General features: G+C 40.9%; 1 protein-coding gene across 1 annotated transcript in view; it reads left to right on the forward strand.

Annotated features, from left to right (window-relative positions):
* Window positions 1–3655: 3655 nt before the first annotated feature.
* The window catches only part of PKIA (cAMP-dependent protein kinase inhibitor alpha), a 42008-nt gene continuing 25249 nt past the window's right edge, over window positions 3656–20414 (forward strand). The window contains exon 1 of the mRNA XM_032182903.1: window positions 3656–3856. The gene's annotated coding sequence lies outside the window, so the exon portion shown is untranslated. The remainder of the gene's footprint in view (window positions 3857–20414) is intronic.

Here is a 20414-nt window from a genome sequence, read left to right on the forward strand (position 1 = left end):
TGGGAGCTAATCTACTCTGAAGGTGGACCAAGAGACTGGGAAATACAACCCAGTCGGCAAACTTTCTTATCTATACTAGCCTCAGTTGGTATCTGCTAAAAATACATTTTGCTTTCTCAAATCTTACACCATCACTAGCTCAGAGTCATCCAATGATCATCTAGTACTTCTGATTTTTTTCTTTCTTTTCCTTTGCAATTTTTAGACAAAGATTCTCTAGTGTATAGTTAAAATGTTTTGTGTTTTTGCTATTAAGACATCATCCCAATTCTGTGATTTCACTCCTCAACCAATTAGTAGGTTATTCCAAACCCACTCTGTATTGATAAGGTTTCTTTTAATTCATTTGTACTTACTTGCCAAGGCCACTACTGAAAATAATAAACAAAATAAAACCCAAGATTGCTCATTTTGAAATGCTACCACTAACTTTTCTCCAGATTGACATCTTCTCCAAACAGTCATTTTGTTTTGTTTTGTTTTGTTTTTTGACATCTTCCACATTCCTGGTCTATTACACATATACATGTACTTTACCTACTTTTAACCACTCCTTATTTTCTGCAGTTTGTCAAAATGGCTTCCATAGTCAAAGCATCAGCAGATTTCAGTGTTGCATGCTGCCAACATCTAGCTAAAGTAACTAAAGTTCCCTAGGTCTTTTATCTTCTCATATCTTAAATACTGGTACTGTCTGACAGTCTCCAAGGAGTAGAGTGCCACCCTGACTTATAAACATTTTTTGCAATTTTGTACACTAGTTTTTCATTACATTTAGACAGAGATTTATTCCTCTGATTTGAAGACACTCTTTTGATTTTAATTTCACTGTGAAAACAGTAACGTTAATTTCTAAACATTTATTCCATTTGCTCCACCCTTTGTTCCAGCCAGCAATTACCAGAAAAGCAAACTACTCAGTTTGAGGGACAAAGCGTACATTTTTCACCCCATCCTCACTGAAAGAGAGCTCAACTTCTTCATTTCAGGTTTTCTTTATATTTTTACATGTGATACACATTTTACTGTTTATTTCAGTATTTATTTTAACAATCTAATTCAAGTGTTGGCAAACGTCACATCACCCTGGTTATTTCTAACCTTTAAGCCACAAATATCTTTTCACTTGTGAGTTGACAGCTTAATTCTAATACCTTGTTTGAAGTCACTCTCTTTTCAGTTGTCTGGAGTTATTCCTTACACATTGTTCTTTTCACATCTTAGAAAAATTCCCAAGATTTCCCCACACTGAGTTTTTCAACTGATTTCACTAACTAGTTTCTTAATTTCCCTGCAGACTACCCTTTTAAAGCTAAAATGCTTAGTTTATGATCATTTGAATTTATATTTCCATTTATTTGAAACTAAGTCCATGATTAGTAAATCCAATATTATATTCCCTTAGTATGGGCTCTCTGAATGTTGCTAGATGATTGTTTTTCTACTAAAATCAAATTTTGTATGTGTTTGCCCTGTGCCCTACCTCTTTTCTTGTAATCATGTGGAACAGTAGTAATTAATATTCTTGGGCCAGGAGCATTTACTTCTCTTGACTCTGCAATTTAGTGTTACTAGAGAAATAGTACTAATTCTTATTTTAGCACAGATCAAGTATTTTATAGGACACTAATCATTTAGTGAATTAGTTGCTGAACCAGATAGTAAGCAAGGCTGCCATGGCTCCATATTCTGAGGTCCATCCTCTCCTCCATCAAGTCTGAGCATGCATTCCTGATAGGCAAAAACACACTATGTATGTATACAGTAAAGTTATGAATGTGCACTTGGCCAGTCACTCAGTTCAACACAGACACAAACACTCATGCAAACAGAGATGGTGTGGGACGTGTAACACTGTCCTCTCTGGCATGGGTCCCTATGACCTGAGGTCTGACTCCCATTGCTGGCACTTACACCTCATACACACAGAGACCAGGAAGCCCTCTCAGCTAGCAAAATAGAGTTTAATGAACAGACAGGACAGACTGCAGTGATCAGATGCAGGGCACAGACAGACGAGCGTACTAACCAGCCGGCTATTTACACAGAACTAACACTGTTGATCCCCTCATCTCACCGTTTTCCAAATCACCTTGGTATCTCCCTTTCCCCTGGCCTTTCACTCTTCCCCTAAACACTCCATAATAATACTTTGTACACTCCCCAAACGTTTTTCCTATTATGCACCCCATAACCTCCCCTGCCCCAGCAGTCAGTGAGGTGATCCAGAAATCCTTTCAGTTGCCTGCTGGTGCTGGGTCCCTATAGCCCCATGGGGCTGAGGCTGCCTGGGCCAGCCCCACCTGCCTCTGCGCTCCTGTGTGTGCGGAGATGAGCCCTTAATCACATAACAAACTGTAAACAGAGATTAAGCATCAGTGTTGAAATGCTGCCAGTTCTGCACATTCAGATCCACAATGCCAATCAATATAATAGTCTCAAGGCAGGGAGTAAACAGGAGCTGCCCCAAATTAGTGCAACTGTGGAACTGCGCAGGCACTGGGAATCAAATCAAAGATCCCAGCACAGTTAAAAGCCTTTTCATAACCACTAGAAATATAAATACAAGGAATGTCCAAACAGGAACACGGGCTCTTAGTTTTTCCATTTCATCTGAGAGACCGAGATTAAGATCCTTACCTTAATGAGACTCTTCTCCCCTTATCTGCTTTCCTCTGCCACTACAGACAACCTTCCTAGCTATTCCTGGGGCTGTTGAAGCAGCTCCTCTCAAGAGCTTTGCTCCTGTCTCAGGCTTTACCACCATGGCTAACAGCAGTGCTTCCAACTCGTGCCTACTCCAGAACTTCACTGGTACACTGGCTACCCGGTCAATAGGACCAAGTGCTTTGGGAACACCTGCGCTCACAGCATCTGTGTTTCCCTGGGAGCTCTTCCATCAGGATTTCTCCTTGTTTGCTTCGCTTGGGCAATGCCAAGAGCTCTTGGGCCAAGTGACTTGGCCACACACCTATCTGTTGATCTGCACTGGACCGCCTGGTGCTGTTTGTGCAGTGACACGGCCGTGCTGGTTCGTGGGGTTGTAAACTTTGGCTGTAGTCCAGCCTTCTTTCTGTACAAGCCTGCCAGCTCCCCAGTGCACGCACGGCGCTCTATAAATAACAAAAATAGATGTGCTGCCTACTGGTGGATCTTAAAAATATCAGGACACCCTCGTAAAAGGGAGAAGCGCGTCCTGGTGACCTTGAACCAGGACGGTGGAGGACTAGGCCCTCCTTCTGCCCTTCAACCCCCTGCACGGAGCAGGACCCCCGAGCCAAGCAGCTCCCCACGGCCCCCCAGGGAAAGGCGTTTTTGGGGGCGCAAGGCGTTTTTTTTGGGGGCGCAGGCTGCGAAGCGCTTGCGCGCCCTGAGGCCGGCGGGAGGAGGAGGAGGGGGGAGCCGGGCGCCCACACGAGGGATTACAGCGGATTTTCCTTGAAAAACAGACACACGCACACCCCGGGGGGAAGGCTCCCCCCACGGCTCCGGCCTCGCAGCGCCGCGGGACCCTGCCCTGCCCTGGTACGGTGCCGCGGGGCCGGGCGCTGAGGGACAGGGAGCCGGGAGGGGGGGGGGGGATGCAGCGGGGCGGCCTCAACCCCCCCTCCCCGTCCTCGGCGAGAGCGGAGTGCGGCGGCCCGGGGAGGGGGCGGAGAGGATGACTTCATGCCGCCGGAGCGCCGTGAATTTAGGAGCAGCTGCCGCCGGCACCGCCGGCACCGGGATGTGGGGGTGAAGAGGCAGCGGGAGCTGAGGGAGGGGCTGCGCGGGGCGCCCCGATCCGCCGCCACCACCAGAGCCAGCAGCGGGAGGCAGGGAGGGGGGAAGATGCGCTGAGCCGGTCGCTGCAAAGGTGAGCGGGGGGCTGCGGGGGGCTGCGGGGAGCTGGGGGCCGCGGCCGCCTCCTCCGTCTCCTTCACGCTCTGCTTTCTGCCCCGCTCCCTGCTCGGCGGCACGGATCGGGGTGTGGGGGTCGCAAGGGCTGCGGCAGGTGCGGGGCCGAGCTCCGGGCCGCCTCCTGCTGCTGCTGCTGCTGCTGCTGCTGCTCCCGCCGGCGGCAGGGAGACATCTTAGGGCCGGGGGGGATGAGGGGAGCGGAGCTGCCTCGTACACCACCCCCGGCCGGAGCTCGCCGCGCAGGGAACTAAAGGGAGAGTGGGAGAAGTTAGAGAACCGGCCCTCGCACCGACATGGGTGCTGCGGGCTCCTCACGGGCTCCTTTCCGTGCTCCGTGCGTTTTTTTCCATTGGTGCCGGCCGGTGGGAGGTTTGGGATGAGAAATGCCGGCGAAATTCCCAGTGCCCTCGTTGGCTAAATGGAAGAATTAATGAGTTGTGTCGCCATCGTATCAACATCTAAGTGGGAAAACAGGAGTACACGCAGCAGTGTAGCTTGGCCACTGACATTGCGCCTTCCTCGTGGTATGTACGCGGGTCCTGGCAGTACATGAGTAGTCGCTTGGAGTTGAGCGAAAGGGGAAAAATCTGCCTGGCCTGTGTCCCTTTCTGGTATGTTTGTTGGGTTTTGGTTTTGTTTTTCCTTTGTTCTGCTCTCAGGAAGGATGCTGAAGAGATGGCATGTCAGTACAGGAGGCCAGGGTTGGCATGCATAGGCAGATCATTAGCATGAGCTCTGTTTGCATGTGGTAATGGTTAATGGCTTTATATGGTTTGGTTGGGAAGCGAAAAGAATGATTGTGCCTCCGGTGAGAGGAAGGATAAGGTACTAATGAGAAAAGGAAGCAGGATACCGGAACCTGAAAGTTACTTTGTTCAATGTCTATTTACTTACACATTCATTGTAAAGGATCCTGTTATGCTGTGCGCTCGTTAAGCAGCTCATGTAGTTGTGGGTTCCTCAGTTGTGGCCAAAGCTCCAGGCCACGGTGCTGGAATGATAAAAATGATACCTATGGAGGTAACAGGCAGTTAGATGCTTGGTCTCTTGTTATTTCTGGGAAGATGTTTAAATTCATGTGTTTGCCTCAGTATTGTTGCTGGGTAAGCAGAAGGCGAATGATGGCTACGGAGGCAGGAAATGCATATAAAGGACAATTGAGGCTTCACAAGGCTGAAACAAAGCGTGACTGGTGAATTGCACTGTCAGAAATCAGTTCAACAGACAGATCTTTACTGTGAACAACAGTCATTAAGTATGACCCCGTATAAGCTATTATAGTCATTAACTATGGCCCCATATAAACCCCGTTAAGCACTCCATGGCACATCCATTGTATGCATTTCAAGCCAGAAAAAGTAATAACACGTTCCATCAAATCTACTTTTTATCTACCAAACATATACCTTGTTCCTGTAAAACACCTGGGAGCCTGAATTATCATCTCTCTACTTTTTTTTTTTTTTTCTTTTTTTTCTTTTTTTTTTGTCAGAAAAGAACGTGGTTGTCTGTCTCAGCAGTTGCAATGTTGCAGTCATCTGTTGATTTCTGCTGTAATGGCCTCTGGCTGGAAAAAGAAACCATGCAGCTGAGTTCACATACTTTTCATATTAGTCCACCCATTCTATATTGAGTCCATTGCTTTGCTGAAGAGAGCATCAAGTAAGGGTTTCACATTCTGTTGTTGTAAATGTGGGGTAGTATGAGTACTTGCTAATGTTGACAAAACATTACCACAGTAAATATAGCTGTTTGTGCTTCCTGGCAAATGTAAAGAGGGTTTCAAAAGGATGTCAGTAATTTCTAAAACAGTGTGGTGCCAGGGAAGAAGGACTAGTTGGCCAAGAGTCATTATTATATATGTGCACATACATCTGGTTGGTTTGACACAGGAAACTTGCTGTTGTTTATGTGTACTCCAAAGACAGACGGTATAATCATATCAAATGCAAGAGTGCATGTGTCTGTAGGAAAAGTACATATGTAACTACCAGTTTGGATTTAGTTAAATGGCGTAAATCAACTTGTTTCTTAACTCCTCTTACTCCTTTTGTTACAGTAAGTTCCTTACCTCTACCAGGCAAAGAAAAGGATCTTTGCTGTGGTTGATCTGGGGCAAGAGCCCCACTGACTGGAAGAACAGCACAGTTGCCCAGCTGGATGATGCCAGACAGACTGGGTGGCAGCTGAGACTTAGCTGCCTTTTCCTCAGAGGGTCTGCTATTTTGGATTTCTTCATCTGGGTTAGTTCTGCAAATATGTAAGACCTTAATTATCTCTGAGATTTCTAGGCCACAGCCAGCCTTTGAACCAGCAGGTTCATTTAACCAAATTTATGAGCAGGGGCCAGATGGATATGTTTGCATAAAGCTTGTTTCCTTAGGAGAACAAACTGGAAAACCTAGTAACCTTGAATGCTCTTGAAGCTACAGAGGCTTGATGCTCCTTTCCAAGGCTGAAATGAAACAGTTCAGTTAATGCATTTTCCTTACTATGAGAATGTTTGAGGCTGATATTTCTAAGTGCTATTTGAACCAACTGAAGTAAGCACCTTCTAGATCAAGCAGGTAACAGTCCAGTTATGTTGTTACTAGGCTTTCAGTCGAATTATTTTCTCCATCTATGAATTCCTTAGAGTCCAAGAAATAAAGGAAGATGAGCAGAGTGTGAGCAAGCAGACATTAAATTATATATAATACATACAAACACACACTCTACATGAGCAAATAGGAGTGTTTTAAAGGTAGTGATACCATTGTTTCTTCATGACAACAAATGTATTAATGCTTGAAATGCATGCCCTGTATGTGCAGTAACTAGCATTTCTAGATGAGAAAAAAGTTCCATCAGAACTAAATGCCAGGTATTGACTTAAATTTTATCAGTTTTATCTAAATTTCATCCAAACCCACTTGCATAGTAAAATCTTCTGCTGGAGTCTTTAATTACTGTCAGTAGAAAGTCTGCATGTGAGTGGTCAGTCAAATGCAAAGGTAACAATTGTTAAGGAGAACTAAGAGTTCAATTGATTGATATCTAGTGGTGGGAACAAAACAGGCATTAAGTACCTTTGTACACAGACCTAATTGACCTACATCAGAACTTCACAACCAAGATACTGAAGCCATGAATTTAGTATCTGGAATGTAGAACAGAGTTCGTATATGTTTATTGCAGGAGCAATCTGATTTGTGGTCCTCTTCAAGAGAGGTTTATGTGAACGCAACACAAGCATGAATCCATTTATTTGCATTAATTTCATGATGCATTGATACACTAGTTTCAAGACAGTCTTTGGGTTTATACTCTTAAAAAGTGTCTAACATAATAAAATAGATTATCTTATAGTATAAGAACTGTGTGGTTCCAGTATGTATCCATGTCTTTAAATATAAAATTATTGGGAGAAAGAAACATAAAATGGAATCTCTTATGGGAGTGTTGGTGGAAATGTCCTAGCCAAATGCCAGATCAGGCAGTCTCATTTTTCATCCCTTAAAGTTTGCAGAAGAACCAATGAGTTACACTGGTTTTCTTTGTGCTCCCTAGCGTGCTGCCAATATACTGCATTTCTGAGCTGCCTGACTTTCTGTGGCAGTAAAATGATTCCACGGTACCTCTGTCTTTCTACCCTGGGTGAACCAAGTGTAAAGTTGTTGTTGTTTTTTTCCCCAAACCTTTTTGGAGAAGAACTTCAGTGGACAAATTCTGATGTCTTCCCAGGTGTAGTTGTCTCTAGTGGAATGTATTTTGTTTTCTAACCATTATTAAAATCAGTTTTAAAATAGGCTATGTTGCTGTTCTTTGGCTTTATGGGATTCATGGGCAGTTTAACCTGTCCCATTTCAGAAGTACTTCAAAGCAACATGCTGGTCTCTGCACAGTTATGCATCCCTTTCTGCACTAATGTCCCTGTGATTCATCAGAAGTGATAGGCAAATAGGTCTAACTCCAACATACGGTCTTTGTTTCTCTGACTGCTTTTTTGTCACATCTTTGTTCTAGAAACTGTTCCAAAAGACTCAAAGATACATTGAAGTTATCCTGGCAGCTGTTAGCTAGCCTGTAAAATGTGCTGCAGCTTTAATGAGATCATATACATCTTAATATATCTATATAATTATATATATATTATATAATATATAATATATGTATTTGCTAACTATTCACTCATTTGCCTTCTACCTCCTACAGAATTTCCATTTACACATATGGTGAGCACATAACTCTGGTGAAACGATCTCACCACCTGTTGTTTTAAAATAGCACAGATGCTTATTAATGGTCCTTCCATGATACTGTTTATAGTACATGTTAAACCTCCCTTAAAATACTGTGGATCATATTGGTAAAGGATATTATTACTTCAGTAGCAGCCTTAAATTGGCTCCTGTTCAGCATCTCTACTTAACCTGTTGATTGCTCACAGGTAGGACAGAGGCAAACTTAATGGGAGACTCAAAGCTGTGATCCCCAGTGAGAAACATGTCAGTGAGTCCCGTACAAGGTATTACGTGAAAATGACTGCTGCTATTTGAATGCCAGAGTAACACAAAGAACTGCAAAAAGTATGAGTACACAACTTCTCTACGCTCAGAAGTCTTGAGCTCAGTTGGTCTGAACTCCTTCAGCCAGGCTCAAGAACAAAGTCTTCACCAAAGCAAGGGAAAGTGAATAAACTGAAATGTTGACACTTGATCATCTCCTTATTGTATTTTATATATTCTTTTCCTTTCATGGAAAAGTAATTTCTAAACTGACTAGACTAAATTATGTACCTAAATGTTCCATCAATTCTGTATTTTCTTACAAGTGACTTGGAATCTTAACTTTTCTTCCAAAGAGTTTCCAGAGTTGTAGTTCAATGCTGCTGCTTGCTGCTGCTTTTTTTTGTTGTTTTCAACCTGATCAAAGTAGAAATTAAAATGCATTAGATGCATTTCTACTTCAAAATCAATCATCTATCCACAAGGGGCCAAGAAGAAACTATTTATGTTAAGTGGTATTTTTATTACCATTCTCACTTCACTGAGATGTAAATTTAAAAGGGTGATCGGAATAAGCAGACTGTGCTGCTTTCAAACTTCCTGAAGTGCTTGCTTAAGGTGCAGTAAGTTCTTGATGTTTGTATGTTGTTTATGAATTCCAAGAAAACACTGTTACACACTGCAAAAAAATACATAGCAAGAAGGATGAAGGATACATCTTATTAAGTTGAGCAAACCTCTTAGTAACTATTAGTGACTGTCTTTTTATTTTATGAATATTTTAAATGAAATATGCATGGAGACTTTTTTCCCATGGTGCTTGACAGATGGCATTGACTGGTGCGGTTTAGAATAGCTAGTAAATAAACAAAAATAGTTGTTCACACCAGAATATTAACTGTCAGATGTCTGCTCAAACTGTCTAGGATGGACATAAACCTCTTCTCATTTAGAAAAGTTGTGCATTATATCAGTATAGACCTAACCTGTAATAATAGAAATGTGCTATTGGAATAAAACTGCTGGCAAACTTTCAGTAAAGGATGCTTGGAGAAGTAATACATAATAGAGAAATAATACATAAATTCAGTAACATTCTTCTGATGGAGTCTTCCAGCACTTGGTGCTCAGCATTGATTAACAGTTTTATGAGCTCAAAGTAATACTTGCACTACTGTATTTAATTGCAGGAGATATAGTGTCCTCACTGAATGAGTTCAGTTGCTCTGATTTATGTTCTCAGCCTCCATAGTGTGGCAGGCATATGATGCTGTGCTTGTGTGAGTCTCCATTTTGCCTTAAATTTGTTGCCTAATCATTTAATTGGTGCCCTTTAGATTGTCATGTTGTGAGAAATGTTAAGCAAGCATTTCCTTTTAAATTTCTCACCTGTCATGATTTCATTTTATCTATCACATGTCTTTTCCTCAAAAACAGTCTTCCTGGTTTATTTACTCTTCCTGTATGAAACTCTTGTTTCATATCTGATTCTTCATCACGTTATTTATATGCTTACTACAACTTTATTTCTGTTAGGCACTGGTAACAATGTAGGAACTCCACTTAGTGGTGTGGTGACTTTTATTTCTGTTCTATTCCTTTTCTTTTTTTCTTTTTTTTTTTTTTTTTTTTCCCTACAGTTATTAATTCTGCATTTCATTTGAACTGATCTCTGGCATCCCCATGAAGTTCACTGTAGGATCACTGCAATGATATGTCTGCAATGAGTCTGGAAGAATTAATTGAGTGTCATTAGCAGGAGGCATGGATGTTGGTAGCTGGATCTCAAAATGTGTCTCTACAAATGCATAAAAATATCAAAAAAGTGTGTCTTAAAATGTAAGAAAGAAAAAAATGCAGTGTGTAGCCTTACAGAACAAGGAAGTTTCAGCCCTTTCTTTGTTTCATATTTCTTATGTTTTAAAATAGTGGGATGATGGCAGGTTACGGATTTGGGCTGATGTTTGTGAATTTAGACATGGCGAGCTGGAAATGAGTGAATAGGATCCATTATCGCATATGAGAATTGGAGCATGTGGAAAAAAAAAAACGTACTCTGAAAGGCAGACATAACATGAAACACTTTATTAATGAAAAATAAATAAATAAAGCCTAAGAATAGACTGCTGCATTTTAAGTAACTGTTATTTGTAAGGTCTCATGGAGTCAAAGCGTGATAAGAAATGTGAATGGAGTACGCATGAATATAGAAGCTGCGTGACTTGAGAAAGACATGGCTTATCAATTTTGATTACAGCATGCATTGAAAGCCTAAGGATACCAGAGCTTTTTGTCAGTGAGGTAAGAGTATTTTATCATATATTTGCTTCTAGACAGGCAACTAATGTTAACATTCATTTCTTAGGCAAACACCAGAACGTTTTCCAAGCAGAATACCGTGAATAGGAAGTGCCCTGAGTTATCTGAATAACTAGAGGACTTCTTGAATGTTTCTTTGGTGTGTAAATTTGCCTGTGAGGAGTACAGGTGTTGATCTGTTGAATGGCAGCTGAAACATTATAAGGCATAAAATAGAATTCTATAATGCCAGTGTCATTCACTCTGAGTGACAATGTACAAAAAGGGCATTGCCAGCCCTGCATGTCCTTTTTAGAGTGTAATTGTTATAGCTATACCATGTCTGATACTACAAGGGCCTGTCTGGGGCAATGGCAATGTTCTACTGAATTTTTACAGAGGCAGAAACACTGATAAATGGTGAATGAGGTGCACAGCTTCCACAGAAAGTATCATACCCACCCCCATGACACATACAGCACGAGGGTATTTATAGAAGACAAACATGATAGCCATGCATCCAGAGGAACACAGATACTGTGTATAAGAATAAATAAATAAATAAATAAATAAATAAATAAATAAATAAAAGCATGTGACATCACTTCCTCACTAATACTTTCGCATTCATTGCATGTGGATACAGTAATAAGCTTTTAATATATCAAAAACTGATGATGCTGATTAGTGCTTAAGGAAGGAGTTGCATGAAGATATTTAGCATGGTACAATACACTAGCTAGTTGTCACTCCAGAAGTGGATACTTTTCAATTTTACATTCTTTGCATGTTGAAACAATTACCTTACAAACCAAAGAACAAGAAGAATAATTTGTGTTACTTTCATTTTCTTAGATACTGGGGAAATGTATTATATACTTTTAATCATGGAGACCTCAAAACACTTCACAGTATTTCCACTTTCATTGACAAGCAGGGAATGAAAGGTGTAGTTTAAACATTGTTTTCCCCCAGTCGTATAGCCAGTAGAACTGCAGGGAGTTATTTATGCTAATCTCCAGAAAAAGGTACTGATTTCTGATGACTGCTGCAGCACACTGAACCATACTATTTCCTCCCAAGCAGAAAATTCTTTCCTGTCACTTTTATGCCTCATGTAAGCAATTTTGAAGGCTGTTCATCCGTTACTGACTGCAGCTCTGCTTCTTAAGCAGTGTTTCCAGTGGGACAGCACACTATGCAAATGTATTTTGTGTAGGTTTATTTGATTCTTCAAGTCCACCCTTCATTATAATTTATGTTCTTCCACCTTCTCCCCTCTTCTTGGTCTGGCCAGGCACTGATACTCATTTTCCAAGTATATTCTTTACTTTGTCGATAAGCCTTTTGAGTTTATAGTTGGGACTATCTTGGCAGCACACTATTTTATAAATATTTGTTCTTAACTACTATATTGTAAATTTTTTTGGAGACTAGCACTTGAAAATGCATCTGATTGCTTAAACAAACTGCAAGGCACAAAATTAGGAGGAAGAACTTTTTTGAAGCACTGCTCTGGGATCAGCACCCAAATGACCGCCACATGTGGTGGTATGTTGCATTCATTTCCCACAGGAGTGAGAGGAAAAAGAGAAGGTGCCACGAATCTGAGCAGTTTGCCCCCACTTGCCAAGCTTTTGTGATCTGAGCTGACCACTGAATGCTGCGCTTTCTTTGAGCATTAGGCACTGAGCAAATTTCAAGAGAACTTATGCTTTAGCACCTTGACTTTATCAGTTTCCCGCTATGTGTTAGTAATTTACAAACGTTATTGCCATTTCTGTTAACAGTAGCCAAAATACTAGGCTTTCATTTTTACCAAGGGTTGTTTCTCTTAAGAGATTCTAATGTATGTCAGGGCATGCATGTGGACTGGTTGGAAAAGATAAATAGAGGAATTAACTGTCACCAGAGGAATGCAAGAGTGGATCTACTGAGAGTCTTTCTGGATAAGTCAAATGTTGGACTAAAAAGTTTAATTGTACACGTTAGTATTTATGTTGATTATTGTCCAATGGGTGAGGTTTCTTCTCCCTACCCCTCCATAGGCAGTGCCTTCTTTGTGGAACTGATGAGTGTGAGACAGTGTGAGGAGAGACGTGTTGCTGGGTCACTCTATTCAATTTGGAGTAATCCAAAGTAAACATGGCTGTGATCTCTGCTCTATAGCTGTCCTTCTGTTTTTCTTTTCTGCTTTTGTATGTATTTGGGTCAGATATGTAAGTCAGATGCTTCTGTCTTAAAGTTTTGGCTTAAAGCTTTCTTAGAGATTTTTTTCTTTTAGGTTCCTACTGCTTTCTACAACTAGCCAGATCATTTGAAGTCAAAATCTTACACTTGGTGAGGAGGCTGTTTGCATCTAACCTAGCTGAAGTATCACCAAATGAAAAAGTATTCAGGGAAGCATGAAAAGATGAAGTGGGATTAAATAGCAACGTGAAAGTGTTTATTCCTTGCAGGAGCAGTGTTCAAAGCTAGAAGCAAGAAAAAGAAAAAAGCATTAATTGAGGGAAGTTAAATATAACATAGAAATTTTAAGAGAAGGTTCTTCAAAGTTCTTTCACCTATGAAAAGCAGTTAAATTGGAGGTCTTTAGTTTACAAGTTTACATGTGATCAAATATAAAGAGAAATAATGAAGAAGCCTATTAAAGATAGGAAAAAGAAAAAATGTTGAATGAAGCAACTGTATTACATCTCCCCAGGGCCAGCTTGTCTATGAAAAGGGTGTCTTCCCTCCTACACAGTGTGTGGTTTAGACACTTGATCAGAATGTTGGTTATTTAGGTGGCATGGATGACATCTGAGTGAGACACAGATGAAGTCAGTTATCTGTATGCTTCTGTAAATAAAATTGCATGTAAGGCCTTGCTGACTGCTCGCTTGTCCATTAACTGAAGGGACTACCCACAAGTTTAATCCAGGTCTTCTTCCTTCACACACTGCTTATTGTTCAAAACCTAACCAGAGCTGAACATCGACCATTTTCTTTGTCTCTACTTTCCTATTTACTGAGTGTCTCAAGATCCCCTCATAAAACTTGATGAAAACACCCTGGCTTTTGTAGTCACTTGCTTGGTTTCACCTAGGAAAGGTGAACACAGCAATACCTGACAATAACCAGTTGCACGTAAAGGATCCTTTGTTACCTTCTGAAAATCCTTGCATCTCTTAACACAAGGGGAATACGAGACTGGAATAAGGTCTAAAACACCCATCTGAGTGCCTCACTGTCTGCACTTGGATCATCCACAACACACCTACTTCAAGTGGATGCCTGTTTTTCCATGGAAACTGGGATGGTGATGGAGAGAATGGGAGTGTCTCGGTTTCATCCTGACATTTAATTATGACAAATCTGCAAAGTAGTCATGGAGGATGCAACTGTAATGTAACTGGGATCTCATTTTTTTTTTTTGTCTCACTGACCAGCATGTTATGCTACTTTTTCTACAGGCAAGCTTTTTGTTTGTTTGTTTCTTCTGAGTTTCTTCTCATCTCAGAATGACAGAAGTCACTCTACTACTTCACTGAGCAATACTCCAGCCCCTTTGTTTGCTGGAGCAGGACCTTTCAGATGGTGTGGCTTACTCCTAGCCTTCTGATGGAAAATACCCGGTTTGGCAAGTAATTTTTATTTCTGCAGTTGCTTGGAGGAGGATGTGCTTTCTCATCTACTGTGAGCCAAAGGAAAAGTGCACACTTACACATGTGAGGCTTATCTCAACATCCAAACATTCTGCCAGGTGCTGTGAGGGAGCTAAAATGGCTTTGCCAAGTTGTCATTTATAGTCTTGACTATTTGAAGTGCCTTTATGACAAGATACTTTATATCATCCACTGAAATAATTCTGAGTCCTTTCCAAAATTTCTTAGCAGAAAAATCAGGCAAGAAAGAAATTTTTATCTCCAAAGGCATATTTCTTAAAAGCTTTTGAAGTCCATTCATTTCTGTGGAATTCCTACCGCATCCTTCTAATCTTCTAATGGAAGGGCCATCTGTGACCCATTAGCTAGTCTGTTTCTGTAGCTATGTTTATACAAGCTACCAAAAAGAGTGGAATTTGTTTGTCACACATTGTTGGGTACAGCTTGCTCAAAAAACAGCAGTGCCACCCGAATTTAAATGGAACTGCCCACCATTCGTTCTTTCATGCTCTTCTACTCTTCCCTCAACTATTTTGGAACAGTACAAATAACAGTTACCAAGAAAAGGAAAGCTAATGTTGTCTTTATTCAAAATGGATAAATATAATGACTTAAAATTTCCAAGGTCTATCAGTCTGATACCAGGCAAAATAGTAGGAACCATGATATTACTTTTACTTAAATCTTTGGAGGATAATACTGTAGGTAATGCCAATCACTGATGGTTAGTGAAGAAAAAAAAAAAAAGAAAAAAAAATGCCTTGTCAAAGGGTGGTGTCCCTCAGGGGATCTGTTCTGGGACCAGTACTATTTAATATCTTTATCATTGACACGGACAGTGGGATTGAGTGCACCCTCAGCAAGTTTGCAGATGACACCAAGCTGAGTGGTGCAGTTGATACACCAGAAGGAAGGGATGCCATTCAAAGGGACCTGGACAAGCTGGAGAAGCGGGCCCATGTGAACCTAATGAGGTTCAACAAGTCCCAAGTGCAAGGTGCTGCACCTGGGTCCGGGCAATCCCAGGCATGATTGGGTGAAGAACACATTGAGAGCAGCCCTGCAGAGAAGGACTTGGGGGTTCTGGTGGATGAAAAACTCAACATGAGCACAGTGGTGAGTGCTTGCTGCCCAGAAGGCCAACTGCATCCTGGGCTGCATCACCAGAGGAGTGACCAGCAGCTTGAGGGAGGGGATTGTATTCCTCTGCTCTGCCCTTGTGAGGCTCCATTTGGAGTGCAATGTCCAGGTCTGGGGCCCCCAGCACGAGAAGGATGTGGATCAGTTGGAGTGGGTCCAGGGGAGAGCTGTGGAGTTGGTCAGAGGACTGGAGCACCTCTCTTATGAAGAAAGGGTGAGAGAGCTGTGGCTGTTCAGCCTACAGAAGAGAAGGCTCCAGCGTGACCTTACTGCAGCTTTTCAATACTTAAAGGAGAGTTACGAAAAAGATGGAGAGAAACTTTTTGCTCGGGTAGACTATGACAGGAATTGGGGAATGGCTTAAACTAAAAGAGGGGAGATTTAGATAGTTAAGAGGAAGTTCTTCACTCAGAGAGTGGTGACGCCCTGGCACAGGTTGCCCAGAGAAGCTGTGGATGCCCCATCCCTGGAGGTGTTCAAGGCCAGGCTGAACAAGGCCCTGGGCAAGCTGATCTAGTGGGAGGTGTCCCTGCCCATGGCAAGGGGTTGGAACTAGAGGATGTTTAAGGACCCTTCCAACCCAATCTGTTCTAGGATTGAAAGAGGATGTGATATGCTGGCTCTATGTGTTTTTGGAGGTTGCAAGTTTGGGTAAAGGAAGTAGACTTAGTAGTGTATTTCATTCAGTGAAATCTGTGGTTAATACCACTTTGTGTCTGCCAACTCAAACACCTCTACCACGTTATCTGCCAGGTTTGCTAGTTAGTTCCAGATGCCAGGCAGATAGTTAAAGCAAAATATATATGTTACATTCACACCTGTGTCTTACCCACTGTAACTTCTTTGTGCCTGTCATAGAGGTGTGATGAATGTCTTCCCAGCAAGTCCGTGGCTGCATTTAGATCAGAGCTAACCCAGATGAAGCAGCTGTTTCTAGGTTCACTGTAAAAAGATTTCTAAAAAATGGTGTAGTTACAGGATTCTTTACCTGCATAGAAAATACCAAAGCATACCTACCTGATGAATATCTGCTGAGTGATAAATGGTATTCCCTTTCTTGCTCAGTCTCTGCGATGGTCTGCAATATTGTTGGGTGTTTCCTTACTTACCTTTCTTCTCCCTGACTTCCCAATTCACCCTAAGAAAGAAAAGCAGAGGGAGGTTTTTCCTACAGCAGAAGGTTGAAACAGAATTGAGTTGTACTCTGAGAGAGTTGAGCTCTGAATATTTGGAGAGCTGCATGATTTTGTACAGCTTCTGTATTTGTTTCACAGTGTTAAAATTGTTTTCTTATTGATAATTTACCTTGACACACAGACACTCCATTTTTCTCTTAAAATAAAACTTTGAAGCCAAAGAAGTGTGAATTAGCTGTTCAAAAGCTTTGATATCCAGGATGTTGTTTAAATGTAGCAAATATATCAATAGTATCCTAACAGACGTCTTTATAGGGCTCGCTAAGTATGTTTAATTGTTAGATGAATTCAAGGACAGCACAAACAGAATTAAACGTTCTCCAAGGCCATCTTAAAGGCTTCTATGTCATGCTTTTTTTTTTTCTTTTTTCTTTTAACTTTGTATGTTTAATATAGACCACACTTTTTCCAAGTGTGTTTGATGGCTACATTGCAAAGCTGATGAAAGATCTGTGCAGCCTCCTACCAGTAATTTTACAGGAGCCTTAGTTTAATAAAAAGCTGGGAAGGACAGTGCTTTAGTGGCCTGAAAGCTTCTGAAAAATCCATTTTAAGCCCTTTTTTTTTTTTTTTCTGTGACATTCAAGACTTTTTTTTAGCTGTTGTTGTTCTGTTTAACCAATAGAATAAGCAGAATTCTAAGGTTGCTTGTAAAAATGTTGAAATTTGGCCTTTATGAATCTGTTTACAACCATCTGGCTTCATGTTCATCATAAATTCATGTAATAAATCCACCAAAATGATCCTCTCTTGGTAGAAACCTTTGAAACTGTTGAAACACTGAAACTGGGCACTTCTGTTTCTTTCCATATGAGACATTACTTTGCTTGCCTCATTTTAATGCTTTATACCTAATTAATCCCTTGTAATTACGTTGTGTGTCTTGGTTCTTTCTACTCTGTATTGGAAAATAGGAACTTTGTTTCAAATATATTTTTGAGTTTTGAACTTTGGTACAGACTGTTCTCCATTGCAGCTCCTTGTTCCATCTACAACAGAGTGACATTCTTCCAGACATCATCAGCATGTTGCCTGGAGATGAAGAGGGGAGTTTAATGTCGCATTATCTTCCCTATTTCTCTTGCAGTAGATGAAATGAAAACCTGACTGCTGTGAAAACAGAAGACTGCCAGCTGTGCCACATGCGTGCTATCTAGTAGCATGAAGAGAACCTCTTGTATAAGTTGCAGTTAGAGGATTCTGGCTGGGTCTTTCAAATTAATTATTGAAAATGGCATGAGAAACACAAGATGAAGAAATTAGGAAAAAACGTCAACAATTAAAATGAATATGATCTTTCAAAGAGTGTCTGGGAAGCAACTTTTAAAAACATAAAACAACAACAAACAAATTTATAAACTATTTGTTTTTTTACTGCTGTGGCCAGAGCTCTGTATGAGAGGTGCTTTTGTGGAATTCTTTGTCTTCAGCCTCTAGCTGTTCCAGCTCACTCTGTTCTGGTACTCCTCCCCTTTCTTTTTGTTTTCTCACAAAGGACAGAGATGAAGGTCAGCTCTGTGCTTCTGGACCGTATGTCAGAGTGATTGCTTCACACTATATATCTTCTGGTTTGTTTGTTTGTTTGTTTAAAAAAAAAAAACAAAAAAACCTCAAAGGTTTAAAAGTTCATAATTGCAATATACTAATGAGGAAACCTCACTGCAAAGAAGCATTTTGTATGTACCTTCTTCCAGATGCTAACAGATAAAATTTCTTACTGCTTTTTTATTTTACTACTTCAAAAATTGATTTCAAAACAGAATCTTATTTCAATGCCTGCTTGCCGTGTGTATTCCTAAGACTGTTTCTTGTGTTCCAGTTCATAATGGAAATCATCATTCTGTCTCCTGTAGTATGTTATCCAGTTTGTAGATAAGATGCATATGTTAGACTTTATTCTATAGACTATGTAGATGTACTGGTAGTAAAATACATAGCAGTGTGTCCCAGTTATCACCAAGCTCAAGGACAAAGTTTGTGTGTTCTTGCAAATTTAGGAGTTAAATATGCAAATCTTCATCTTCTCTTGAGAAATTAAATGTTTTCGACTGCGTGGGTAGAATCTGATGAGAATTCAACCAGCAAAACTTCTCCAGTAAAGTTAATTAAAGCCGGTATCCTGAGAACGCTTTGCATTAATTTTGTATCAGATTATACTTTTACTTTCTGCAGCCTTAATTAATCAAAACTTAATGGTTACTCAATCTGTAGCAGTGTTCTGGGCTTAACAATATCAAGGGGCATGTTCCTAATTGAATATTGGGATCTGGGGAGAGGAGCAGTAGACACTGGTCCCCTTTTCCAAAAGAGAAATAGACTTTGAGGTATGAGCAGGGGAAAAAAGAAAGAGGTAAATGTCAGCTTGTCCTTGAGGACAAGAAATGGCAGCAGAATGAAGACAGCACAGTAATTAACAGGTCTTTCTACAAGAGAGAAGGTGGCCTCTACTGTGCCTGGTTACACAGACTGTAATTTAAAACAAACTGTCTTGATCTCACAGCTGGATCTTCCAGTGACTGGTTCTTGCAGGCAGTCTGAATATGTAAGATGTAAGCCTGTGAGCAGAGACTGAGGTAGTCATTGCCTGAGAGCACAAGCTGAGATGACAGATTGCTTTGTGAAGAGCTAAAACTCTCATCCATGGTGGCTTAAGGCTGTAGATTAAGCCTTTGTAGATTAATGGTTTTGGCCTGTAATGTTAACATTTTGAATTGCACCAGGATGCAAAGGAGAGTCAACTACAGTCTGAACTTGGGCTGTTGCCCTCCAGCAACAGAGCTAAAAACAAAAAGGTTTTATAAACCTTTGCATAGGTGTTCAAAAAGTAAATTCCTGGTTACTTGAAGCATGCATCAGGATCAAGAAACTCTAGAGCTGGCCAGACTAAGGGGATCATTGTGCCAAGACTCAGTTCCATGTGTAAGTAGAGGGCTATATTCATCTCTGTCATGATGCTGATGATAGTGACAACTTTTTAAATGTAATAAGCATGGATTAAATAATATTTCTGTCAACTAATATCCTTTGCTTTTCTGCATTGCTTTTAACGAAACTGGGCTCTCAATCCAGGAAAAAAGCTGGACTTCGTCAGCAAAAAGAGTGAAGCTAGCAGATCAAGAGAAGTGACACAATATATATATATATATATATATATATATATATATATATATGTATAGATTTTTTTTATTTAAAGACATGCATACAGATGCCTTTTGAAGTGTCATGTAAAATAATGTCGCCTATGTTGGACCCCCAAGGATCAAAGCAGTATGTTGACATGCCAAGTCAAGTCTAGTGATGGCTACCAAGACCAATTAGGAGGCTGGAGCACATGATGTACAAGGAGAGGCTGAGGGTGCTGGTTTTCTACAATCTGGGGAAGACAGTACAAGAAGAAGAAATTGTCATATATAAGGAGCAGTTATGGAGAAGACAGACTTTTCTTGGAGGTGCTCAACAAAAGAGTCACTGGTCAAGTTGCAATGAGAGAAATTCTAACTGCATGAAAGGGAGCTGGGGTTTGTTGGACTAGATGACCACCAGATGTCACTTCCAGTCAAAGTTTCTCTATGATTTTGTTGATTTACTACGTGTGCCTGTAGAGGCCTAGCAGTCCTGATTCAGGGTTGGGACTTAAGTTTAAGGTAATACCTTCTCCATGGAAATAGGGAATGAGAGAATGGCATTTTTTGTCTTCAATACAGTAGCCCCATATAAAGGAAGCAGGAGACCTGTCCTGCAGACTG

The sequence above is a fragment of the Aythya fuligula genome, chromosome 2 (assembly GCF_009819795.1).
Source record: "Aythya fuligula isolate bAytFul2 chromosome 2, bAytFul2.pri, whole genome shotgun sequence".
In the NCBI taxonomy this organism is placed as follows: domain Eukaryota; kingdom Metazoa; phylum Chordata; class Aves; order Anseriformes; family Anatidae; genus Aythya; species Aythya fuligula.